This window comes from Podarcis cretensis (assembly GCF_951804945.1).
Source record: "Podarcis cretensis genome assembly, chromosome: 2".
NCBI lineage: Eukaryota > Metazoa > Chordata > Lepidosauria > Squamata > Lacertidae > Podarcis > Podarcis cretensis.
Window position 1 is genome coordinate 49,884,386 of NC_137171.1, and position 27,727 is coordinate 49,912,112.

The following is a 27,727-nucleotide window of genomic DNA, read 5'->3' on the forward strand; positions in this document are numbered from 1 at the left end:
AGTGTTTTTTTTTGTGTGTGTGTATCCCCCTCTTTTGTATAAGCATTTGTGTGGAACTGGAGAAACAAATATTTGGTAGCTGGGAATGGAAAGAAAAATTGTATCTGATGTTGCAGAAAATAGGACTGGTGTACAGAGTGTATAAGCAGGTGAATATTTGGAGCCAGTATCTGAATGCATGTTAGTAAACATTTGAAGAAATTTGAAACTTTTTTTAGCTACAGGGTTTAAGATGGCATGACTGCAACAGGAAAATGAGATTTCAGGATTGGTTTGGAGTTACATGTAGGGTGGGTGGTGGCGATTATGAAATAGGCAAAAGGAAAAAAATGAAGAGAGTTGGAAAACATAAGGAACAAACAATACCAAGGTTTGTTTCTTATTGGATGTAACATTTTCTTGAATTCAGGGAGAAGCTTACTTCCAAATAGACAACTTTCCTCTACCACTCTGCTTTTCATGTCTAGACCTGCCTTCAGCATGGTTGGAATAGGCTCTTCTTTAAAAGAAATAACAAAAAGAAGAAATTGTCTACTGTACTTGATGTAACCGTATTTAATGTTTTCAGTACTCTCAGACTTAACAAGTTTTGTTTTTCCTTTCCTTTCTTTTCTTTTCGATCTCACTTATATACTGTGCACTGATATTTTTGGAGACCTGCCAACTATTATTTCAAAGTCTAGCTACACTCCTTGTAAGAATGGGGGATCTATTAAGATGATCCATCGCTAAATGGTTTCCTAAAGACTTGCGGTGGGGATTGATTCTGCCTGATATTGTTCTGGCTCCTGGAAAAAAAATACAGAAAGTGCCTGGTTCAAGCTTTCAAGAAATGAAAATGAACATGTGGACTCCTACTATTAACAAGTCTAATTCTTCTCATTCAAATCCTTTCTCCACTTTGTATTAGTTTTCTCAAATGCACAAGACAACAAAGCTATTTGGCAGTAAATTGTGTCCATTTCTTACAGAGGCTCTTCCTTGCTCATAGTGAGACCAGAACAAGAACTGTGTGGGTAGCACACTTTGCATCAACATAAAATTTCATTCATTGCTTTTGGGGCTGCAACCCTATGACCAGTGTCCACGGATTATGAGAGTTGTAGTTCAGCAACATCCTGAGGGTCAAAGGATCCCCACACCTGTATTAAAAGCTCATTGTATATTAACCGGATTGTATATTAAAGGATTGGGGACAGTCCTCCTTTCACTTCTTTTATTATTATTATAATAAATATTCGTTTTCAATTACAGTCCAATAATAGCCTCATTACAACAATACCAATTATTCAAATACCAAATTATATAATTTAGATAAAGTGGCCCCCAGTGTGCTAGATTTGATGGTTTGATGATTTTATTTCTACACTCCAAAATTGTAATTGTTTCAATTATGTTCCAGTCATAATAATAATCCCTTATACAACAACTACTGGGACGCGGGTGGCACTGTGGGTTAAACCACAGAGCCTAGGACTTGGTCAGGGGTCCCTTTACCTTTTTTTTATACAACTGCAATGTTAATAAATTCTATTCATGTTGACATATTAAATGATTTATAAAACTGCATGTGAGGAATTCAAACTATATACTTGTTCTTCCTGTGAGTGGCAATTATACTGTCCGTAGTGTTTCTTCCTGTCCTTGCAAGATGTTATGTTTTTCTTTTTCCCGATTGTTGCTGTTATCTGTCATGCCTTGGGTGGAGCTGATATCCTATTGTTTTTCCAGACATTTCTCCATCGCTCCATCCCATGCGTCATTGTTTTGCAACTTTAACAACAGCTGAAAAAGTTACTCTGTCCCAGGAAATAAACTGTTGTCACCATTTTTCCTCTCAGCCTGGGAAGAAGAGAAGTCTATTGAACTGCAGATGCCACATTAAATAACCTTATCAGTTCATTGGCAGTTCACAGACTCCTTTCATCCTTCCTTCCAGCTGAAGATATATGAGCAATTATACTTCCCATTACATTAAATTCCAAGTCCTCTCAGCATTATTCAGTAAGGAATGGGGAAGAGTCAGCTCTAGGTTTCCATCGTAAACCTTTTGCAAAATAGAGCTTCCCTCCCTTTCCCCCCCTTTTTTTACACACACACACACAGTTCCGTTTGATGTTCTATTCCAATTTCTTCCATCCTCGCTTGTACAAATATAATTTGAACTAGCATTTGGATGAGGGTTGCCAAATTATGAATGTAGAGAAGAAAACTTTAAATAAAGAAACCGTAAGCTCTTCTCCTCCCCACCGTCTTTTGCACCGAATGAAGTCTTAGTTCACACCTTACAGTCCTTGCAGTTGGTTTGTTCCACAGTTTGTGATCTCATCTGAACAGGCAGCCCTGTTCAGGGAAGTTTTTAATATGTGATTTTAGTGTATTTTTGGTTTCTGTGGAAGCCGCCCAGAGTGGCTGGGGAAACCCAGCCAGATGGGCGGGGTACAAATAAATTATTATTATTATTATTATTACTATCCCATGCCTGTAAAGGTTAAGGGACCCCTGACCATTAGGTCCAGTTGTGACTGACTCTGGGGTTGTGGCGCTCATCTTGCTCTATAGGCCGAGGGAGCCGGCGTACAGCTTCCAGGTCATGTGGCCAGCATAACTAAGCTGCTTCTGGCGAACCAGAGCAGCACACGGAAACGCCGTTTACCTTCCCGCCGGAGCTGTATCTATTTATCTACTTGCACTTTGACATGCTTTCGAACTGCTAGGTTGTCAGGAGCAGGGACCGAGCAACAGGAGCTCACTCCGTTGCAGGGATTCGAACTGCCAACCTTCTGATCAGCAAGTCCTAGGCTCTGTGGTTTAACCCACTGTGCCACCCGTGTCCCTATCCCATGCATGTACTTTAGTCCAATTAAGCTCTAATTAACAGGAGAACCTCTGCTTCCTAATGATGTAGGAAGGTTTACAGTAGGTGTAGTGCTTTTGCACTCAGCGCCTCCTCCCCTTCTCCCTCACATTCTATGCTGGAGCGAGAGCCAGGTACTGGGATGAACTGCAAGTGAACTTGTAAGGATAATTATCCCCAATCATTCTTGTTTTTCCTTCGCCAGTGATCTCTCACTTAACCACTATGAGGGAGTAGTAGTCAAGGATTTCTTTTAAATGTTTGAAGACTGAACTGTATGTTCCCTGAACATGGAATGACCTTTAAGTTTTTCATATCTGTTGCTCTGCTCTCAGATTTATCTGCAGTAATGAGGACAGCCTGTCAGTTAATAATACACTGCTCAGATTGACTTGTGGCTCTTGATACAAAATTGTCTCGGGAACAATAGTACTAGTTGGCAAGATGAGTTGAACAGGACTCTCCCCATGCTCTACATCCCAATTTACCAATTTGCTATCCAATTTACTCTTACATTGGACAGGGGGAGAAATGGAGGCCTCAGTTCAGGCAACAGTAGATGCTTTCAGAGGGGACCAGAGTGCAATAGCGTTGATAAATACCTTCTTGCCTTCTACAGGTGCTGTGCTCTCTCTTTGCTTAAGCCTTAAGTGGCCCAGCTATCCTGGGAGGTGGTTGCTGCAGCATATCACCATCTGTGTCAAATTAGTCAGCAAAGCTGCAAACCAAGGAATAAAAAGGTCACTAGGTCAGTCCTTAGACACTCTGACAGAGAGATAAAAATTGCTCACCTTTGCAGCAGTTTGAGCACTTAATCCCCAGAGGGAGATGCTTTCAAGCGATACCATTGCTTGCCCTTCACAGTGGATACTACCTGAGGTTAACTTTAAATTCCACCTAAGGCTGCACAAAACTCTGTCAGTTTGAATTATAATGAATCATTAGTTCATCAATGATCTTTGGATTCCCTCAAGTGCTAACTCTATTTCTAGGTTAGTATATCCAACAATTTTTTCAGCTAATGCAAACCCGCAGGAGACTTTCTAAATGCTTTAAAAAATATTTGTTATATGTAACTGAAATATAAGTTCATTTCAAAGCTTTAGAAAGTAATAGTTTACCTGTTTCAATCTATCAAATTTTTGAAATTATTGTTAAAACAATAAGTTTTGCATATTTTTTTTTTAAATCCTGCAATGAATCAAGATATTGTTGCTTACAGAGTGGTGTGTACACTTTCATGCCCTGTCTTAACTCACTGATGAAAGCTAGCAAAGAGTAACTGAGGTCACGACTAATTGAAATTATAATGCATCATTCTAGGAAGGTGATGTGTTCTCTTTACTATAAGTGGAGCCTATCCAGCTCTCCCTCTCCCCCTCTCTCTGTGTATTTCTATTTCCTCTCTCTCTCTCTTTCCCTCTCTGTCACTTATTCAGAGAACATGATCCTTCCATTCATGCAGGTCAGCATTCCATCTGCCATTCTGGGCAAGATGAAAGAGAAGGTGACACATCCTGGGTGATACTTTTTGGACCCTATGCAATCTGGTTTATGTTATAGGGCTAAGAAACACTTGGTAGCTTGGTCAGATGCTTGAAATTCAACAGTATTTTGTTAGATTATGCTCCCCAGTATGCCCCTTGTCTATGGCAGCAGTGATAGAAATGGGAGGTGGGGTGAAATCTTACATATTTTCAAGCAGATCTTTGGCCCTGACCTGAATTGTTGCATGCCCTTTTGCAGTGGAATGGTCATATCCCTGAGCTTTTCTTGCTCATGCTTATATGCTTCTGTATTTCATACACTAGGTAATGTCAGCAGCAAACTTAAGATAATAGAAATTACTAACAATTAGTGTATCCATCCTGAATTCTAGGAACACTTTCTGGCCACTACTCTTTTTAGTATTCATGCCCACTAGTTGAAATTTTGTTACCCTTACAGAAAAATCTATTTTGCCTTTTCTTTTTACCTCCACTTCTCCAATAAACTAAATTTCTTTTCTTTCATTTTTCTTCATCGGTAACTGGAGAAGAAAAGTTGAATATGTCAGAAGCCTATGCTTGAATTTTCTAGAGTAGATAGAAGCAATTATTATTAGAATGACTGCTGTGTTTACTGACAGGCAGTTGCCCTCCTTAGATACTTGGGAATGCTACCCACAAAATAAAAAGCATTACTCATTTGAGACATCTCATGGTTCTGGAAAGGATTTTGGAGGCTTGTTCTCCCAACTGTCTTTTAAGTTAATTACAATCTCTGTGTGTAAAGTCCATAAGGGCTAACTCAGTGACAAGAATGAATGTGAGCCAACAATATGTAATTCCTGATCTATATCTGTAAGCACTAGACCACATAGTTGCTAGCTCAAAAGTATTTACTTATCAAGACAACTTTCAATCTCTTATTTGACTGTGCTCCAAGAGAGCTTGTAATGACAATGCATCAAACTCTCCACTTAGAGGCTGATGCTACTCCTAATAAAACAAGCAGCAGAATTCCTAGTGGGTGTAATAGAGCAGAAGCACTAGGTTCTTAGCATTATGGTCAATACAATACAATTGAGCTATTGGTGGTTAGTCTTTCAGGTATCAACCATGAGAAGTGTGGACAACCAGAAGTCCTTTTCTGTATCTCTTGGTGGGTCAGCTGTTAGAAAATACTGGAATGTTGCTTCTTTGATACCCCCAGACAGGAAGACATCACATATTTTTCAGTAGATTTTGACAAATTCAAAAGTCAGCTTATTCTGTAATAAAGCTTCTGCAACAGAATATACAATGCCAGTGCTTCATAACAAATACAGGCATGGTGTTAAAGAGGAGCAAGCCTTCAGAACATGTGCTCTGCTGCAATTCAGAATAAGAATTGTGTCTGTTCAGAAGTTGTAGTTCCTTTTGAAAGTCTTTGTTGCTCCTGTAAACAGGATACACAGAGAATTGACCAATCTAAACAGAGTACAGCAGGATCCCAACTTCCATTCTTGACCACCTGTTGAGTTGTTCACAAGGAGAGCTTTTACAAAGCATCAGTTAGTTCCTCTTCTGTCGATGTAAAAATAAAATAAAAATGAAAGCCAAGAGTAAAGACAACAAGTTGATAGGAGCTTCACCAACAGAGTAGCGTTGTTTAGCTAAGGTAGATAGAAGCAAGAACCAAGAATGGGAAGGGGGGAGGTAGATTTCTACGTAAAGTTAGAAATGACTAAAGGTGAACTTCAGCATCACATTATGTTGAATACTCTGTCTGCATAAGCATATTATCTTCCACATCACTCTCCACTGTTCTGCAGACTCTCCCACCCCACCTGAGCCAATTTTGGGGGGCACAAGTGGGAGGAGAGTGCGATAGCCGAGTTGCACAAGCAGAAGCTGTTGCATATGTCTTCTGCAAACAGGGTTCTTTACCTAATCCCTAAGGGTGTATGAGCTTTGTGAGAGATTTGAAAGATTGGTGATGAATCTATATTAGCACTTGCTGGTTGGTTAGGAATAATCTGCAGTTCTTGCTTTCTCTATTTACCCCACCTACATACTCACCTTGATGCCAACAATAATATTTTTCCTTATGCTGAGTACAATTTTTATTGCTGGTTTCTGCCTGAAGGATTTACTTGCATGCATTAATAGAGTGGCTATAGCAACCACAGACTGCTCCAGCATGTTGGGGACACCATCCCGTGGTATCAATGTTTTGCTTATTAGCCATTGAAATAGTTTTGGGTCCAAACTAGATGTGACAGAGTAGTGGCATGTATCTTATTCATAACCAGAGGTGAATGAAACAATTTTGGTTTCTCTATGTATTATTTCCTGCCTTTCTTATTCCCCTCCCAGCTATAAGTTCAGTCCTCCATCTTTCTGTGAGTTTATGTTTTTTAAAGTCATCATATTCATCAGCATTTTAGTGCAATTTTCATAATATATATTTTTGTGAACACCATCTTGCCTAATATTCACATTTTTGCAAGCAATTTACCACCTATAATCATTTTTGGAAGCCATTTTTCAAAATATCATGTATTTTTGTATGTTATTTTCATTAACGTGTATTTTGGCACTTTCCCCTAATATATGTATTTTTTAATATGTTATTTAGCCGGAGAACTGCGCTACAAAATTTGGAGAAGTGCAAGTTTTGAAGTATAGAGGCATTTTGGTTCACACATTGTTTCAGAAAGTGTGAATTAGATAGGGCAGAATCAAATTTCTCCTTGATCCCTATTCACACCTGTCCCATTCACATAAAAGCTGGGATGAGTGGAGTGTACCTAATATCTAAATAAAATGGAAGAAGTGTTTGGCAGGGAACTCCTTCTCCCATTCCTTCAAGCAACTTTCTCTCCTGACCAATTTTGGACACTCCTGCATCTTCCTAGTAGTGATTTCTACAAACATGATGCTCTACATGGAGACTGTTAGGAGTGCATGCATGGTAGACTGATAATTGTGTCAAGATACACTTCTGTAGTCACCTTCATTGGTCATTCTAGTGAACCTTCGAACCTTCATAGCCCAAGCTGATGGTTGACATTCATCTGACTTACACAGCATGACAACTCAGCTAATAACATCATTTTTACACCAGGGCAGCAACACTTTAAAGCCAAGTTTTCTTTTTACAAACTAATTTTCCATTTTCTATTAAGAACCCCAAGGCAGGATGTGTCAGGAAAACGTCCGAGTGTTAATTGAAATGGAGTTTGTAATTATTAGGTCAGCTTGGTCCAGTCAAAAGTGATTTAAATAGTCTTGTTTTCTTGAGCCACAAGAAAGCATTAGTCAGATGTTAAGTAAACATATGGCAGTAATATATTAAAAAGTAGGCTACGCAGCTGACAGTTGTCTGGTGCAAGAAGGAATGTGCAAATCTTTCTTTGATGATAGCTTTATCTTTCATCCACAGATAATGCTCTCCATTGAAATAAATGCATTTGCAAAAAATCCAAATCAGCATTTAAAAGTAACAATATTTTTAAAAATGAAAAGGTCAGTGGCGTAGCGTGGGTTGTCAGCACCCGGTGCAAGGCAAGTAATTTGTGCCCCCTAACCGTGGATTTTAGCAGGGGGCAGAGAGCGCCCTCCCACCAAGATGTTGCGCCCAGTGTGGCCGCCCCCCCTGCACCCCCCACGCTACGCCACTGGAAAAGGTTGACCTAGACATAATAGGTAGGTGTAACATTGTGATTCCAGGAGCTTTGTAATTCACAGTGGCTGCTTTTCTACACCTGCATGCAATGAGAGTTACGTCAGTTTTCCCATTATGTGAAAGATTTGTTCTAAGCAGCATGTAGAATAACAGGTGTTGAGCCACAGGTTAACACTAATGTGTTTATGATTGTACAGTTCAGTTATATTAACATATTTAATCTTTGTGAGAGAGTTAAGAGAGAGGGGAGTGTATGTTGCTAATAATACTGGGAATTAACAAGCTCCCTTTCTACCTTGGGCCCAGAAAGATTCAGGCTGCAATCTAGAGGCAGTTCGAATCCCCGTGATGGGGTGAGCTCACATTGTTCCCTGCTCCTGCCAACCTAGCAGTTCGAAAGCACATCAAAGTGCAAGTAGATAAATAGGTACCGCTCCAGCAGGAGGGTAAACGGCGTTTCAATATGCGGCTCTGGTTTCCCAGAAGCGGCTTAGTAATGCTGGCCACCTGACCTGGAAGCTGTATGCCGGCTCCCTCAGCCAGTAAAGTGAGATGAGCACCACAACCCCAGAGTTGTCCGTGACTGGACCTAATGGTCAGGGGTCCCTTTACCTTAAGCCCCATTGAATTCAAAGAAACTTGCTTCTGAGTAGACATGGTTTCAGTTGTACTGGAAGAGTTGTACCCAGGAAACTCATTCCATTAACGAAAGGATTTGCATTTTGGCAATGGAACTTCCCCCTATCCTTTCTCTGAATACTCCCTAAATTAGAGTTGCTATACATCTGGCAAATCCCAGATATGTCCTCTTTTGGGGGCTCAACATGCGCATCCAGGGGAGATTTTTACATTTTAAAGGAAATGTTGGGGTTTGGGAGGTACTTACTTACTTACACACGCTTTTTGGCGTGCCCGCTCACCTATTTCCCCAGCTCAGGCTGGCAGGGACTCGGGCTGACCTCTTATTTGCTCTTCAATATATGGCAACACTACCTAAATCTGTTCTGGGGTTTTCCCCAACCCTCAAGAGCAGATCTGGGGAGGGCATGGAGCATGAATGAGGGAAGGATATGATAAAAAGTTATGCTATATAAACATAAATCCTTATGCTCATGGAATGAGGATACTGCATTAATCATGTCTGCTAAGTGAATGGTGAGAAAAGAGATACGTCCATCATGAGGAATTAGGTTAAAAGTCCTTAGTCTGCTTAATGGTGTTGGAAGCGTGAGATCAGATGCAGAAGTCACTATAAAAGCAACTCTTTTTATAGTATAGCTGTCCTCCCCCCCCCCCCACTGTGGAAATTTGTATAGACTAAACTGCTAGCTTGCTTTTCTTTAGCTTGACTGAGTGCATTCCTGTTCAACTATCACATGTGATAAGTGGTAGCATTTCTTCAATCACTGGAATGGACAGAATGCTGGGGCTGTAATTAACTGTGTTATGGATGAAAAGCTATGATGGGTATTAGATTGTTTCTCTAAATATATAAAGTGGTTGATGAAGGGGAAAATGCTTAATGGCTCCCTAGTCTTCCAGTTCCAGATTTTGTTTGTGAATCTGATTTGGCCAGTGTGTAATTTTTGTTTGTTTCCTTTGCTTCCATTTTTTATCAAACAATGTAAAATGCATTAAATGTTAATGTGTAGTTAGTAGTGTCTCTGAAACCAGATCCACCTCTATTTTAGCCAAAATATTAATCCTTGTTGAATTGTTAGGAAAGCTGTCGTAAGTGCTGAAAGGAAGACATATGCCTATAAAGCATACAGGTTTGTCTAATGCATCTTGGAGAACACCAATGAAATTCTTCAGAAATGTGAGATACTGCCTCATTTCTTTTTTTCTTTTTCTTTTTTTGTAGACAAGAACTCTCCAATAAAATATATTAATTGGGTTTCAAAAATATTTCAACCTGCAAGCATTACTTAAGACAGAATACATATTTTAAGAGGTCTGCAATTATATAAGAAGCTTCAATATGTCTTGGCCTTGACAGGTGTTAGGTCTGGGATGTGCACAAATATGACATTTCATAAGCCTTTCTCCTTCATTGATTTCCTGTGGTTGCAATAGAAATGATATATTTTGATACTACAGCTGCAGATAGCCTATAAAATGAACTGGATTTATTTGTATTTATCTAGCTCTACTTTCCAAGCTGGTGAACATTTGCTTTAATGGTTATTTCTAATATATTATAATATAAAGAGTCCCTGTAAGGTATGCTTTCTCCATACCTCCATTCCTCCAGGCATGTTACATTTTGCAGCATAAGCTTTTTATGCCATGATGGCTATGTAATACCTTCCAGTGTCAGAGGCAGAATGCCCATTACTGTGAATCACAAATGGAGTGAGGGTTGTTGCTCTCAGGCCCTGTGTGAAGCATCCTGTAGGTATCTGGTTGGCCACTGTGAGAACAGGATGCTGGACTAGATGGTCTTTTGGCCTGTTCCAGCAGGCCTTTTCAAATGTTTATCTATGTCTATTCAGAAGTCATAGGATCATAGAGGGACCATGAGGATCATCTGGTCCAACCTCCTGCAATGGAAGAATCTTTCTCCCAATGTGGGGCACAAACCCACAACCCTGAGATTAAGAGTCTCGTTCTGAGCTATGAAGTTTGTCCTATTAGACTTTTCTCAGACAGAAATGAGAATTTTGTTCAGTCCAAATTTTAAAGTGAACTGGTCTAATTTAGACCCCTAGCCTGTATCAGAACAAAATGACCCTTCTCATTTCACACTTCTCTGAATTTTATTGTACGCTTCTTGCCTCAAAATTGTAATAAACTGCATTAAAATACCTTGTTTTAAAATATTTTAACCCAAAAATTCTCTGTAGGGAGTCCTTTACATCCCTTTCCTATCCCACTGTAATATCTAGTAGCTCTTGCCTCATGAAGGACAGCCATCATATTGCAAGCAGCTTCATTCCACCACACTCATCCCAGCAATGTAGGGATATGGGTGTATTGTGTGATGTCATGCTGGGAAGTGGATAGCATCCATCTTATCATCGTATTTATTCTTTGCTTCATATATGAACTCATCTATTATGGACTCTCTTTTTTGTATTTTGAAGTATAAAATCATTACCCCACATATAAATGTAAATTGAGTTGTGTCATTTTGTTTTGCTAATGTATGTGATGAACATTTGCTTTGATTATGAGGGTCCTAATTACAATGCATAGTGTGATTTCTGTTCTAATATTTGGGTGATTTATTGCAAGTTGGGTGGCCATTTTTCATTGGTGCCTTAATTAAATTGTGTATTTTTGTTTCCAGGTTCTTTGATATTCTAATAAGTCCTCTAGGAATAAATATAGAGTTTAAAGTCAAGGATGGCTCCTTAACAAGGTACCTAATACCTCCTCACAGCAGTTGCATTCTGCATATGTGTCAGCAGTTGCTGCAGCAGGGCATAATGATAAACCACATGCTCATGGTCACAGCCTAATTCTTCCACTTAATAGGGCAAACTATAATGAATGATGATGGATACAAGTGGTGTGCACAACAGAAAGGCCAGCAGGATGAAATGTTTTTAGTGTGTAATGTAATAGTGCTTATGGGGATCTGTGTTGTTCCTCCTTGTAAGGTACCCAGTGAGTGAGAGTAAGGTTAAATTCTCCCACCAGGAACTTGAATAACCGATAAGTGAGTTATCATCACTGGATAACTGTCAAAAAGCTGGAACAGAGCAAGCAGCCCAATGTAGACAATAGCCTAAAAATACTGTAGTCAAGTGTCCTCTCTCAGTGACAAAGTGCCCAGACTCAGGTAGTGCAGTACAACTTTATTGCTAGCACTGGCACAGTATTAGGTACCAGTGACCCACCGATTCCTGACACCAGGGAGATTCTGGTTTGTGGTGTTGGAATCCCAACTTTTTCTGTCCTTAAGTCAGCAATCCCAGTGGCATAGGAAATAGGGAATCAATGCTTGACCCACAGGATGACATCAATTACTGCTTCTTCTACTCTCCTGGACTGAATCCTATTGGAAGGAATTTACTTGGTCCTGGTTGTTGCATCCCATAGCAGGTGGGAGGAGGCGACACTGGGATGGGAAGTATTAATTGCACCCCTCTATTGGCTGCAGTCTGGATCAGGGCCTAATGCAGCAGGCTACATATTAAATGTAAGGCAGTTTATAGCGAGAAGTAATTGCATCTGATGAGCTATTTCAAAAAAAGTCTTTCTTATTGGTGTGAATGTAATGGCCCCATCAATTTGAGACCTTACCTAAAATCTGGGCAAGCTGCTGAGAGAAATTTGACATCCCTTTGTCTGGAACATTTTCAAATGAGGCTTGGTAAACATCCATCAGCGAAATTTTGCCCATGGAACCCTGCCAGTTTTCAGTTCTTTGTTTTTGGCCCAGTCTTCAGAAGGATATTTATCAGTGTTTCTAGATATTTAATAGCATCTTCTTGTATCCTTCATGAACCCAGGTCCTTGCAAATTTTAGTCCATTATCACTAGATATTTCATTGTTTCTTCTCTATTAACAGCAAGTTTTCTTCACCATTCTAAAGCTATGGATTTTATGGATCTCTTCCCCAACCCTTGATAGCCAAGGATTTTATGCTGAATTAATTTCATTATTTGAATTTATTTCTAATTCCTACAGCAAACATGCATTTGTTCACTCCTTGTTCAACACCTTGTCCTCTGTAGTACTGTTATGCCTGAGCTTCCTTTACTTGCTTGATGTAATTTCAGTTAGATTTTCCCTTCCTGTTCCCACTGCATCTTCATATACCTACTCTTGTCATCTTTCTCCCTGACTCTCAGCATTTTGTCCACAAGTTTTAAACAGTTTCATTTACACATTGCTATTTGCCTTCTCTTGTTCTGTTGCCTTAATCAGGAAATGTCTGACATCTACTTGCTAACATGCATCTCATGTCTTGTTGCTTTGACAGCTGCTTTAGCTCAGGAATATGATAACACCAACAAACCTCATTGCATTCTCAATGAGAAGAGGGGTGGCAATTAACCTATCACTAGTACATTGTCCAAAGACAAACCTAGACAGCTTCTTAAAAAGCAGGGACATCACCTTGCCAACAAAGGTCCGTATAGTTAAAGCTATGGTTTTCCCAGTAGTGATGTATGTAAGTGAGAATTGATGCTTTTGAATTATGGTACTGGAGGAAACGTTTGAGAGTCCCATGGACTGCAAGAAGATCAAACCTATCCATTCTTAAGGAAATCAGCCCTGAGTGCTCACTGGAAGGACAGATCATGAAGCTGAGGCTCCAATACTTTGGCCACCTCATGAGAAGAGAAGACCCCCTGGAAAAGACCCTGATGTTGGGAAAGATGGAGGGCACAAGGAGAAGGGGACGACAGAGGACGAGATGGTTGGACAGTGTTCTCGAAGCTACCAGCATGAGTTTGACCAAACTGCGGGAGGCAGTGGAAGACAGGAGTGCCTGGTGTGCTCTGGTCCATGGGGTCACGAAGAGTCAGACACGACTAAACAACAACAGCAGCAGCAGCAGCAGCAACAACAACAACAACAGTACATTGTCTCTTCCAGTATCTGCCCTGTTTTTGTTTTGTAGAAATTCCACATATGCCGTCTGTAATAAGAATTTGTTACCTCCAAACAGATGAGGAGTGTTGTGAGAAAACAAAAATTCTTTACCATTGCAATTCCCTAAGCAAAGTGTTGTTCCACAAGAGCAAGATCATAACAGCCCTCCTAGATCAGAGCAAAGGCCTATCCAGACCAGAAGTCTGTTTTTATCATCACAGATCCATGGGAAGCCAACAGTCAGGAAATGATGAGGGCAATAGTCTTCTACTGTTGTTTCACAGTTACTGGTATTCAGAGGCATGTTGGTGGTAGCATTTAGCCATGCTAATTGGCCATTATGAGTTTGTTTTCAGTTTTTCAATAGGAGAGACTTTGGATTATCACCATTTGGCGTACAGTTGAATTTGGTTACTGCATGCATTGACTCTTGGAGACTTTGGGGAATTAACTAAAGTTAATTATTCTTAAGAAAGGCTTAATTTGGATAGGACAGGGTGTTGGAGGGTATTATAGTACCTATCAATATACCACCTGCTGTGCAGTCAAAATAAAAACTACTTCCCAGAGTTCCATAGTGTTCTTCTATAAAGGTAAAGGTAAAGGTACCCCTGCCCGTACGGGCCAGTCTTGACAGACTCTGGGGTTGTGCGCCCATCTCACTTAAGAGGCCAGGGGCCAGCGCTGTCCGGAGACACTTCCGGGTCACGTGGCCAGCGTGACATCGCTGCTCTGGCGAGCCAGAGCCGCACACGGAAACGCCGTTTACCTTCCCGCCGGTAAGCGGTCCCTATTTATCTACTTGCACCCGGAGGTGCTTTCGAACTGCTAGGTTGGCAGGCGCTGGGACCGAGCAGTGGGAGCGCACCCCGCCGCAGGGATTCGAACCGCCGACCTTTCGATCGGCAAGTCCTAGGCGCTGAGGCTTTAACCTTTAGCGCCACCTGCATCCCCAGTGTTCTTCTATATCATACCTCAATAAGGAACCACAGATCTGCAAACGATGGGATGAAGCCAGGCACATATGACCAGTTCACTTTTCAATGGTTTCCATTCAGTTATTTTGCAAGCTTGCAAACACTAACCCCCCTTTGCAAAAATTCAGTCACTAAAACAGGTGCAAATTTAGCCCCATGCCTACAGTGTGCCTGTTAATCTTATCTTCCATTCCCATTTCCTGTTGTATTTGCCATAGTTTTCCATTGTGATTTTTAAAAATTATCATTTCCATTTACGCTTCTTCCATACTTTTTCCAAAAATGGGGGAAAAAATAAGGATGATATGTTTCTGGATAATATGTTTTGTTTTAATTTTGAATAAAAAAAGTTTTTTAAAAAAAGAAAGTGCATGAATTTCGCACACCTTAACCGTCTGTACTCATTCCTCATCATATATTTCACATTTTATTCTCTAGTGATAACATAATATGGAAGTTTTTAAGCAGCGCTTGGATGGCTTTCTGTCATGTATGGTCTAGTTGATATTCCTGCATTGCAAGGGGTTGGACTAGATGATCCACAGGGCTTCTTCCAATTCTAAAATGTTATGATTCCATAACACAGAACAGCCTTCTTATTCAAACGAAGCTATATTCATGAATAATGCTTTAGTCAGAAATCCCAAACATATGCTGCATGTTGCTGTCGCTGCAGCCAAGGTCTGCATATAAAGCATGACTCAGTGATTTGTGTCACACTGATTCTTATTAATCGTTTCAAGGGATGCTTATCTGAAAAAGCAGAATTCCCAGTCACCCGAAAAACCCTGTAATTCATCCTGTCTTGCATAGCAGTAGGAGTGTTCAAATAAACCTTCTTGTCACAGACTTCTAACATTAATTGCTTAGAGGGAGCAGCAACCCCAGGCTCAGCTGCCCTCACTGTCCATGCAGCTCCTAGCCCCCTCCTATGACACCTGCATGTTCAGTGACATCTGAATGGGTAGACTATTGTGTGTGCAACTGTACATCCAGCTTCATGCTACCCAATTGATGTCCTGCATGGAGAGTCTGTGCACATGAATCTGTATCTGTGCAGGTACCCCTATTTGGATACCACACTAAATGCCCAGTTACTCTTGATTGGGGCTGCACCATATTTGGCTAAACTTGTGGAAGAAGTTCGTTTGAAACACATCATGGCTTCTGTGGACTTCTTCTTTGCCACCTTAGGAAAGCAAATGTGGAAATATGGGAGTAGTTAAATATGGAGCTAATGTTATACAAGCTGCACAGTTTAAAACTATTTCTAGATCTCCAATAATCTAACAAAGCTCTCTCTATAAAGTGGATCTACAAATGTGTTTATTATTGTGTAATGCCAGAGATGCTTCCTAGAATGAAAAGAAGCTATTCACATTTATCTTTGTATGCCAGCTTTGTTGTTGCTAAAGGAATCTGTATCTTCTTGCCACACATTTAAGATGCAATATGAATTATTGCATAAACATCTAGTAACAAGATGAAATGGTTGTTTTCCCACACAGCGCTACGGTCTTCTGTCAGCTGTGTTGAATTTGTGGGCTTCACCACTTCCTGCTTCTCAAATCAATTTCCTAATCATCATCACTTATGTTGGACAGACTGAACTGTGAGGATGATTACAGATGTATGTGTTGGATGGTGCTGATCTGTTTATGCATGTATGACTACTTATGCAAACAGAAGCCTTATTAATTCTCATGAAAGTAAACATGGATCATATGCCAGATTCTTGAATTGCTGTAATGCTTATTGAGAGAGCTCCTTATCCTCCCTCCCTCCCTCCCTCTTCCTCTCCCCCCCACCCGCCCAGGAAATGAATCTGACAAATGTTCGTGATCAATGCTCAAGATGGAAAAAAATTGCTTTTGAATAGCATCATAACAAACAGAACATGAGCACTAACTGAATTTTACTCTTGCAATATGTCACTTCTCAAGACAGCGTGTATTTCACATTTCCAGCAGGGAGGCTTTTCAGATTTACTAGCAATTTTTTGAAAAAGGAAGCATTGGGAATGTTGCTCAGTATGCTATCTCCACCCAACCTATGCTGCTAAATCACCGTAGAATAGTGAAAAATGATCACTTTAAGGCCAAAGCCACAATATATATGCCATTTCAAACGGAGAAAGCAACAGTGTCCGGCAATATTCATGTTAAAATGGCTTGATATTCCAGGATTGTTTAAAAGTATCCTGAATAAAATAATTCCAGAAACATAATCGTGTTCATCTGTTCTGACAGAGACATTACTTCTTTGTGATCTCGGAGATGACATCTGATGAAATGGACTTTGGCCCAATGAAAATTTATGTCATAGAACGTTTTGTAGTCTTTCCGATATTACTGGCTCCTTTGTCATTTGTTTTTTAAATCTGTGCAGCCAAATCTGATTTAACCTCGCTGATTTATTTTTTTAACCTTATGGTGACAAAATGAAGCCAGGACATATCCGGCTTACATTAATGAGTTTTGCTTCAAAAAATGTGTGTGTGTGTGTGTGTGTGTGTATACTTGCTTGATGTCCCCCAAAACAGAAGGCACTGTTTTACAGCAACACTAAGATTTAAAAAAGAAAGAAAGAAGCAGTTGTACCACCAATGTTCCATATCAGTACTGTACAGTGTGCTTAAGAATGAAGGGCAGGAGATCTCACTCATGTATGTTGATATGGTATTAGGGTGGTGTGGCTAACTGAATAGGACCCCCCAAAAGGATGTCATAGTAAGGCAGGCAATATACATTATGGCTTAATACTTCACTGAAAAACTCTCTTAAAATAATATGTGAATAATCAGAAACACTTAACAGGGCATCATCAGGACCAAAGCATAGGAAAAGCAATTTAAAATAGCCTGGCCTAGCTGAATATTAATTTGAGAAGAATGCTGGACTGAAGTTGGTTTGATCTGTGCAGAACTTCACACTGCATTGAAAATTGTATGTGGCACACTAGAGTCTATCCTAGTTATTAAGTTCCTATTTGGGCTGGTATTGCAGGATAGCAGATAAATGGCTCTAGGAGAGCTGCATAACTAATTCAGCAAAATGCTGCCGTATGTATTGCTTTGTCTGTATGCATGGGTTGTCAACCTTTTCTAGACCTATGTGGGCATTTGTATTTTTAGTCAAGTGCTATGGGCACTACCCCTCTGATCACTGCTCAATCCTGGATTGGCCCCTTGCCGAGAGACAGGAAAATGAGAGAGCATGTGCCCACATGGGTTCTGAGTAAAGTCTCATCAAGCAAACTTAATCTGGTGCAGAAAGAAGAAGTGATAAAGAGTGAGAGTATCACTTTTCCAACTTCCTTCTTCAGCTGTATGTATTATGCAGCCACCCTCACTACCTCATGACTAAGGGGGCAGTGTGTGTAGACTTTGACTTGTTCTCTCAGTGCTCATCTTATTTTCCCTAATGCATACCACAGTTTATGATAATTAAACTGGGTGTGTACGAAATGTACTGGATGGAGAGAACTCCACCATACTAGGGCAGCCTACAGGCAAGGAGGAAAATGGTTTGTTTCATTTATTGAAGCAGACTTATACCTTACTCCCACACACCCCACAACCATATTCACAGAGTGGCAAAAAAACCCACATGGTTTTGTAAAACAGCAAATTACTGCACACCCCTGCAGAGATCCCAAATCACTTGAAGGCTGAAGTGTGCGTGTGCACACTGCTTTAAAGGTTTTGTTTTTTAATCAGAATATTTGATTACAGCTTTCTCACTTTACATGGATTTAGGCCTGACTTGCTTATTTGTTACTTGCTTGCTTGCTGCAAAATCAAAGTCTCTTTGCAGTATTTCTGGTCCTTTGGTTAGCTTTTGGTGCAAGTGATGACACATTTCTCTCTTTGTCTTTTGCTTGTCATGGCTTCTGTTTTAATGTTAGCCCCCTGAAATATTTGCCACCCAATGATGCCTAGAGAGGAATCAGGGCTGCATGTACCAGCTCTGCCTCCATCATTGCTGACCCTCTTGTGTCTGCCCTACTGACCTCAGCACATTAGAGATAAGGCCTGAATGGGTAGCCGACACTCTCAGCTCCACAGTGTAGGCTCCTCCATATGATCAGGAGCCTTGAGCACATGAGCTTGGAGGAGCCTGTGTATGTTAGCTGAATACAGTGGTGCCTCGCAAGACGAAATTAATCCGTTCCGCGAGTCTCTTCATCTTGCAGTTTTTTCGTCTTGCGAAGCACGGCTATTAGCGGCTTAGCGGCTATTAGCAGCTTAGTGGCTATTAATGGCTTAGCGGCTTTAAGAAAAAGGAAACAAACTTGCAAGAACTCGCAAGACGTTTTCGTCTTGCGAAGCAAACCCATAGGGAAATTCGTCTTGCGAAGCACCTCAAAAAACGGAAAACTCTTTCGTCTAGTGAGTTTTTCGTCTTGTGAGGCATTCGTCTTGCGGAGCACCACTGTATGCACAGAACGTCAGAACTCCTCTCCACTATGTAGAGGTTCAGAAGGCAGAGGCAGTGAGGACTAACAGCAATGCTGGGGGTGAGATCAGCATGTGCGGCTGTACTCTATGTATTTCTTGACTATGAAGAACAAATGCCTGAAGGGGGTTATGGTTTCAATTATATCTTTCTCTGTCTCCAAAATAAACCATCTGGATAACCTCATAGAATTACCAGAATCCCACATAGAGAAAGTTATGTTTATAGTAATAAATAAGGCTCAGAAATGAGGGATGCATTAAAGACACTACACTTGATCTTAGCCAAAAGGCCGAGAAGCGATTAAAGAGTTCCTCCTTCTCACTGGGAGAAACAGCAGCAGTGTGTTTGCATAAATATGAATAAGCAGTTAGCACTCATAACAATGGTGTAGAATTTTCCTTTCATTCTCTCTTTTGAGTTCTTAGGTCTCCACGGAAATGGGTGGCAGCAAGGGATGTACCCCAGCAGTTGTGTATCTTCACCAATAAGGGAGATCTGCAATGCAGGGCTTTCAGCATCTCTCTAATTTGGATTCATCTATTTATGCAAATTGGGCTCATTGTTTTTGTTACTCAGCTGGCGCTGGCAACTATGTCTCTTTCCTGTTCTCAGAGAGCTGTTAAGATTACTTAAGAGTATAAAACAAACCAGTGTTCACGCCAATGAAATTAAAAATAATCCATTTGAATTATTGCTAAAAATAATTCCTATAGCCAGCAGACAAATCCGAGTAGCTGATCAGAAGCAGGGTATGGGGAGTGTGGGTGGAGAGCATGCTTGCTTGATGCAATCTTCAGAATAGATGCAAATTACAAGTGAAGGCTTGGCAAATTTAAGATGATCAAGGACAGGGTCTGGTGGAGGGGAAGAAAGCAAAACAATGGGTGCAAAAATATAATATTGAATAACATAATTGAAGATCAATTAGGGTCAGGTGGAATGTGCCCTTGAGAGCAAGCAGCACTGATGCACTAGCAATTAGCCTTGATAATTGGTGGATAATCATGTATTCAGAGGCCCACAACATCAGAGGAGCATTTCCTATCCCTGTGAGGACTGATTCACGTGATGAGTTCATTGTGTAGGATGCCAAGATTTAAATGAAGGCAAAGGACGCAGGTGGCGCTGTGGGTTAAAGCCTCAGCGCCTAGGACTTGCCGATCAAAAGGTCGGCGGTTCGAATCCCTGCGGCGGGGTGCGCTCCCGCTGCTCGGTCCCAGCGCCTGCCAACCTAGCAGTTCGAAAGCACCTCCGGGTGCAAGTAGATAAATAGGGACGCTTACCAGCGGGAAGGTAAACGGCGTTTCCGTGTGCGGCTCTGGCTCGCCAGAGCAGCGATGTCACGCTGGCCACGTGACCCGGAAGTGTCTCCGGACAACGCTGGCCCCTGGCCTCTTAAGTGAGATGGGCGCACAACCCCAGAGTCTGTCAAGACTGGCCCGTACGGGCAGGGGTACCTTTACCTTTACCTTTTAAAGCTCCTGTTCCTTGAATAGTCATGTAGAAGCAGTTATGGCTTGCTATGTTGGGGCAAGAAAAACACACCTGAAACTGCCCTCTTCCACACAGCTCTTGAAAGGTAAAGGAACCCTGTCTTTCTTTGCAGTCCACTCATCCTCTTGAAAGGAAGGATTGCAGCCTCATCAGACCAGTCCAGCTGCTTAATGACCCTTTCTAACCCACTGGCATTTTCCACATCTTTGGAAATGAAGCCTGATTAAAGCATGACACATCTCTATTCAGAGTGTGAGGCACGTGCTCAGCTAGACAGACAGGCATGGACAGAAGAAACTTCCTGGTTCTTTTGCTTTATGTAATCAGTGAAGTGCATCCCCAATATATACTCTGCACCCAGGGGAGGGATAGACAGTGACACATACTGAGCCATTACTGCCATCAGAGCTTAAAGCTGTTCGGGTGGATGCCCTTGTTAGTGATTTAGACTGCAATCTTGCACAGAGTAAAATTGTATTGAAATCTATGAGATTTTTAAGCAGCCTGCCTGCATGTGGGATTTCTGCCAGAGTTTAGAACGCTGGTAGTACAAAATCTTGAATGTTTGCTTCAAGCTGCTGTTTTTGTAGTGCCATCAACATGTGCTGCTTTTCTTTCTTTGTTTTTTTAAAATCTAAGATGAGTACAAGTGCCCAATATGTTGGCCAGATTTGTAACAGTGGCAAAACATGAAGCTGCAATTCAGCCCTGAAGAAAGCATCCTCTTGAACCATCTCTCCTTTGTGCATTCTGTACCAGACTGAATTTTCAATGGAGACAGATCCTTGTCACTCTTGTTTGTGTGTGTGTGTGTGTATCTGTATCTGTGCACACCCCTCCTAGTTTCAGCTCTCTTATAGTATGGTCCTGCTACTTAATGCATTTGCTATAATTTAAAGCCAAGTTAAATAAGCATTGCACACAATGGGGCATATCTGCTTTATAAACCACTACTGGTAACCAGTGCAGGTATTATTTTTTCAGATCCATTTTGATATAAAAAAAGAAAACAAGTTAAGCTTTGCATAAACAAAATCATTTTTTTGTTCTGCTTTCTTTCTTCGCCTGATGTAATCTAACCTGACAGGAGGAGAAGGTACATACCTTAGGCTTTGTAACAGCCATTATGTTCCTGACCACAATTCTGTGGCAAAAGGTAGAATACTGCTGGGAAGCAAAAATAGTCTGCCGGATGACCACTGTGTCAACAAATCGGTGCAGATCTGCTCAGTGACCTGAATTACCAGTTGGTGATTTGGCACTTCTCATCTGAGTGCTTTTAAAGCACAAATAGATGCTAGGAGATGCAGCCAAACCATCTTTTTAAAAGATTGTTTTTTTTTATTTCTTCTTTTATCCCTGTCCTGTCATCCCTGATAGCAGAATTTTTTTTCTTACCATTCCAGCTTGGCCTTTTGGCCTTGAACTGTAGCAGGAAGTAATATTTGACTGACATTTGTGGGTGGTTTCCCCCCCTCTCAAATATTCTATATGCAGTTTTGATGTAGCACTTTCCTCTTAAGAACTTCTCAGTACTTAGTCTCTTTGGCTGACTGGTGAGAACAAAAACCCGAAGGATTTTCATCTGTCAGTCATTTACAGATTTATATGAAAGTTCAAACAGTGTTGAGTTGAAGACTATTTTGTGGGAGTCAGGGTGCATGTGTGCAAACAGAGGATTCTGAATTAATTTAACATATCCCATACTTTATTGTGTTACAAATGTCATCCCACCTTGAACAAGTAATGTAATATCTGCTCTTTCGGTATTTCGTTTGCAAAATGGAAATACTCCACTACGGACCAAGAAATGAGAATATATTCAGAAATGAACAAGTGACTATGCTGCTGCTCTTGTGGCTTGTTGCATGCTTATGAATGAGCAAACACTGGGCCTTTAGACTCAGTCTGATGTCTTATTTTAGTGCCTGCTAGCCATTATAACTCAAAAGAAAGTTTTAAAATGCATGACTATCTTCTTCAGCTGGTGATTTTTGTTTGTTTGCTTGCTTTCATTTACAATGTGAAGAGGGTCATATGAAACTGGATCATGGGAAAGATCTGTCTGTTCAACTCTATATAGATCTCATTAGGTAGAATAAAGCACCATTTCAGATGGCAGATGCTGAAGTGTGGGGCAAGGTGTGAGGACCAGATATTGGATGATAGAGCTGTGGGTGCAGTGTGGCCTGCCTTGAGCCCTTATCCATGCACTCACTCGTGCTAACTTACTGCCCTTGAGTGTGGGAGGGGGAAATTGTTGGGCCATCACAGGTACCAAAATATAAGTCTGGGTCAGCTTCTGTGTATCGAATGAGAGTGGTGCCATCTTGTATTTCACTTCAGGCTGCAAAATGTATTTGGACATCCCTGCTTTGTTTCATCACTGAAGAGGACTCTCCTGCTTGTAAGCTTATTGCAGTTATTATATGTGAACTGATGATATAAACCTATCCCACAGCACTGCATCATTACACTCATTACTGGGTACACATGCCAGATTTGAGAGCTGGCTAGTGATACTGAAATGCCTGGACTTAAGAGTTGTTTGTCATTTTTTTTGCCAAGGGAAAAAACCTCATCAATTCTTATTTGCATATGATGCATTATTCTTCCTTTTGCTGAACACTCAAAATGTTCAGTCCTGTTCAGCTATTAAATGTAAATGGTGTGGTTTTATGTTAGTTCCCAGAATATTTATTATGTATAGACAAAGCAAAGGAGCTTCCACATTCCTGGTCATATTACCCATCTTTTATTTTTAGCTTCAAATGATCCCATTGCTACTGGACTCATTTTTTCATGCACACTTCAGCATTTTTATTTCCACTTTCAAAATCATGAACGAAATGTGACATTTTTATTTTAGTTGAAGATTATTTGGGGCAGCTTTCAAGATCCAGAGAGAGTTGTTGCTTTGGGCCTGTACAGCTATACTAATAAATTGTTTTATTACCTTTTCAATAGATTTCCAAAACTGTCTTGCCTATTATTTTCTATGATACTGTTGCTCTACGTGAGAAAGTGTGGCAGGACCTGACCTCTAAATAATCAATTTTTATTTTTTTACTTTTAAAAAAATGTTTCAATTTTATTGTCATAATTGTTTTTGTGGAGAAAAAAACCATTCTGGATGATATCATCTCTGCAGTTTGTTTGAAGTTTATATGAACAGATTGGGTGAAATTCAGTGTCACACTCTTCCACTCATTCTGTCTGTGCAAACCAGAGGGAACAATCCCCCTCTATTCTCTCCTTCCTGTGCTGTTCTGAAGGTTCTTTCAACCTCTTCAGAGCCAATTTCAGGAAGTGGAGAGGGGGAAAGCCCCTTTGCACAAGTGCAAGTCTTTGCGTAGGGCTTTTGTTGACATGACTGGTTAAATTAATCCCGCCCTTAGATTATCCCTTTAAAGCACTGGTTATTCGTTGCACCTTTTGCCTAACATCCATCTACCAGCTCATAGCTGCAATATAAGGAGCTACTTTCACACCAGTGCAAGTAGATAAATAGGTACTGCTGCAGCAGGAAGGTAAACAGCGTTTCCAAGCGCTCTGGCTTTCATCATGGTGTCCCGTTATGCCAGAAGCAGTTTAGTCATGCTGGCCACATGACCTGGAAAGCTGTCTGTGGACAAATGCTGGGTCCCTCGGCCTGGAAGCGGAGATGAGTACTGCACCCCAAAGTCACCTTTGACTGGACTTAACCGGCGTCTAGGGGTCCTTTACATTTACCTACCTTACCATATTAGTGCAAATCAAACACATGTGCAAAAGAGGTAAAGGGGTTGTGCTGGAAAGGTGAGGAGAGAGGTTAGTTTAAGCATACATAATAATAATAATAAATTTTATTTATATCCCGCCCTCCCCAGCCGAAGCCGGGCTCAGGGCGGCTAACAAACAGGGCGGCTACATGATGATCTTATGTCAGTATATTGACTAATCAGGAAAGAGACCTTCATAGCTCAGTGAAACTGTAGTCACCTTTGACTGGACTTAACCATCAAAGGGTCCTTTACCCCCCCCCCCCTTTTAACTTATAAGGAGCTAAGCAGAAAAAAATAAGCCTGTTGAGCTTCAGTAAACTTAGGTACATAATTACTTGAAGCTATTAGTAGTACCCTAAGAATGCCTGCCAACCCTCCTTTGACTCATAGTTTTTGCACTTGTGACAGGACAACCATATGAATGAGTAACTCCATGCCTGAATCTGAATGACAACTATTCGGTAACATAACATCAGGACAAAGAAATTAGATAAGATTGCTATAAATTGTTGTGATTTGGAGGTTTAATCTGAAATCAATCTAGAATTAAGCTTGTTGGTGTCTCTGGTATTTTCTTTCCCTTACATCACAGATGTTGGCTTATATTATGGATGTACGTTCTGTGCTATTTTATTGGTACTATTGCTGCAGGTTTGTCATGGCCTTTGGCTGCAGCAATAAAATGGTGAATGTTAAGTTGTGGGTTGACATAGCAGACGACACAGCGATTTCTCCAAGTAGCTCTTTATTTTGTAAGCTGGAATAGAACTGACTCCAAACAGCTCAGCCGGCCTGCTTTTATAGGCAGCCGGCTGTCAACATTGTAGCAACAACAGCCCAGAGTTCCCGCCTAAAATAACGTGACGTGGACCTGAGTGAAAACTATCTACAGACCTGAGTGAAAACTATATACAGTATCCCCCTGCTGGCCCAGGGTGAAACTTCACTACATAACACCCCTCCCCACCGAGATAAGGCGTTAGTTACAATCGTAATGGTTTCCTTATATACAGCACTACGCGTAATGGTTCAATTAGGCACAAAAGCATATTGGTTACATTTCCCATACTTAGACCAACAGTGATACATGTCCAACAACATAGTCCTTTAAATAAGTTGGGCGCTTGGGAACTCTGCCAGACCGCCGGGGACTGGTAGCCAAGTCCGGAGGGCCACACAGTTCTTGCTGAGGCTGTGGTGCGACCCTAGGTGGCGTTGGAACCAACTCCCCTGGATCCGCTGCTGTGGGTGGAGCCTCCGCAAGTGGAGTGGTCTGAGTCTGTGGTAAGTCTGGCAGACCCTCTGAAGCGGCTTGGTTCGGCTCCACGCTGGCAGTTTGCGAGGGAGGTGTAGGTGGGGCCTCGCCATCTGTACGTGTCTCTTCTGGAGCCGCAAGCGCAGTTGGGGGCACCTCGGTAGTGTCCAAGTCCCCAACCCTGCGCCTAAGCTGGTCTATGTGCCGTTGCCACAAGCGTCCGTCTTCGAGTGCCACTTGGTACGAGCGAGGTCCAGTGACTCCCACTACTGTGGCTGGCACCCAAGGAATGTCCCCCACATAGTTCCGGGCAAAGACCTGGTTTCCTGGGACAAATGACCGTGGCGCGTTGGCACAGCCTGGGGGTTCAGCCACGGCAAAGTCCGGGTGTAGCCGGTCGAGCGGTGACCTGAGGTGGCGGCCCATAAGCAGTTCAGCAGGACTCCTCCCTGTGGCCGCATGAGGGGTGATGTGTTGCACGAACAAGTATTTGGCGACCCGCTCATGCCAGTCTCCCCTGTCCAGGCGCGCCAGTGCCTCTTTTGCCGAGCGCACCATTCTTTCCGCTTGCCCGTTGCTGGATGGATGAAAGGGTGCCGTTAGGGCATGGCGGATGCCCAGTCCCAAAAGATACCGCTCAAACGTGCCTGACGTGAACTGTGGTCCGTTGTCAGAGACAAGGACATCAGGACACCCATGCGTTGCAAACAGGCCTCGCAGCACCCGGATGACAGCTTCGGTAGTGGTGGAGGGCATCAGGGTGACCTCCAGCCATTTGGAATAGGCGTCCACCACTACCATAAAGGTCCGGCCGTGAAAGGGGCCAGCCAGATCGATGTGCACCCTCAACCAGGGTGTCTTTGGCGTCTCCCAGGTGTGTCCCTTAGCTGCCGGTGGTGCAGGCCTCGACTCTTGGCATGCTTGACAGGCGGACACCCAGGCAGTGATGGCATCGTCCATATTAGGCCACCAGACGTAACACCGAGCCAACGCCTTCATTTTGACAATTCCCGGGTGGCCAACGTGCAGAGCCTCCAGGATGCGCTGACGGAGTCCCTGGGGAATCACGACGCGGTCTCCCCACAGCAGACAGCCGCGATGAGCTGAGAGTTCATGTTGTCTGGTTGCGAAGGGCTGGAACTCCGATGTAAAAGGCCCTTGTGGCCGCCCCCTCCACACCCAGTTGAGCACCCGGCTGATGGTGCGATCCTGGGCAGACGCGGAGGCCACAGTGGCAGCCGATACAGGCGCTGCCGGAAGATCCTCAATCAGAAGGAGCGATGAAGCTGGAGCCGGGTCTTCCACAAATGCTGGAAGAGGGCAACGGCTGAGGGCGTCGGCATGGCCCATCGATTTCCCCGGGCGATGGATGAGCCGGTAGTGGTAGGCAGCCAGGAAAACAGTCCATCGCAGCATGCGTGGCGAGAGGACCGGTGGAGTTGGACGATCACCGGCGAGGAGGCCCAGGAGTGGCTTGTGGTCAGTGATGAGGTCAAAAGTCCTGCCATAGAGGTATTCATGGAACCTCTTCACTCCAGCCACAAGTGCCAGTGCCTCCTTGTCGAGCTGGCTGTAATTCCGTTCCATCGGAGATAGCGTCCTGGAAAAGTAGGTGAGCGGTGCTTCTCTTCCGTCTGGAAAACGGTGACTAAGGACAGCACCGATGCCAAAAGGTGAGGCGTCGCAGGCAAGGACCAGCGGCCTGGATTCACTGTACTGTACCAGCACACTGTCTGATGAAAGGAGAGCCTTGACCGCGTTGAAGGCCGCCATCTCCCGATGACCCCAGGCCCAAGGCGTCTTAGTGCTAAGGAGTCGGTGAAGAGGCTCAGCAACTGTGGCTTTGTGGGGCAGGAACATGTTATAAAAGTTCAGCAGCCCCAGGAACGCCTGCAACTCCGTCTTGTTCTTTGGGGTGGGGGCCTGCTGGATAGCGTGGATCTTGGATGTGGTCGGGTGAAGGCCGGAGGCATCGATAAGATAGCCCAGGAACTCTACCTGTGGAACGGCGATCTGGCACTTCTCCCTCTTTACCTTGAGCCCGGCCTCTTGGAACCTGGTCAGCACGGCATGGAGGCGCTCGAACAGCTGCTGGTGTGAGTCTGCAGACACCAAGACGTCATCAAAATATGGTACCACGCCCGGAAGCCCTTGCAGGAGACGCTCCATAAGGCTTTGGAAGATGCCAGGAGCCACACTCACCCCGAACTGCAACCGG

General features: G+C 42.4%; 1 protein-coding gene and 1 long non-coding RNA gene across 4 annotated transcripts in view; one reads left to right on the top strand and one right to left on the bottom strand.

The window, feature by feature from the left end:
- The window catches only part of KCNIP1 (potassium voltage-gated channel interacting protein 1), a 575,203-nt gene that overhangs the window by 212,573 nt on the left and 334,903 nt on the right, over positions 1-27,727 (top strand). The gene's annotated exons all lie outside the window — the stretch shown is intronic.
- On the bottom strand, positions 354-18,668 carry LOC307209655. Its single transcript, XR_013835700.1, has 3 exons — positions 18,320-18,668; positions 3,460-3,575; positions 354-499 (listed from the first exon to the last, which is right to left on the bottom strand). It is a non-coding gene; the product is annotated as an uncharacterized lncRNA (long non-coding RNA).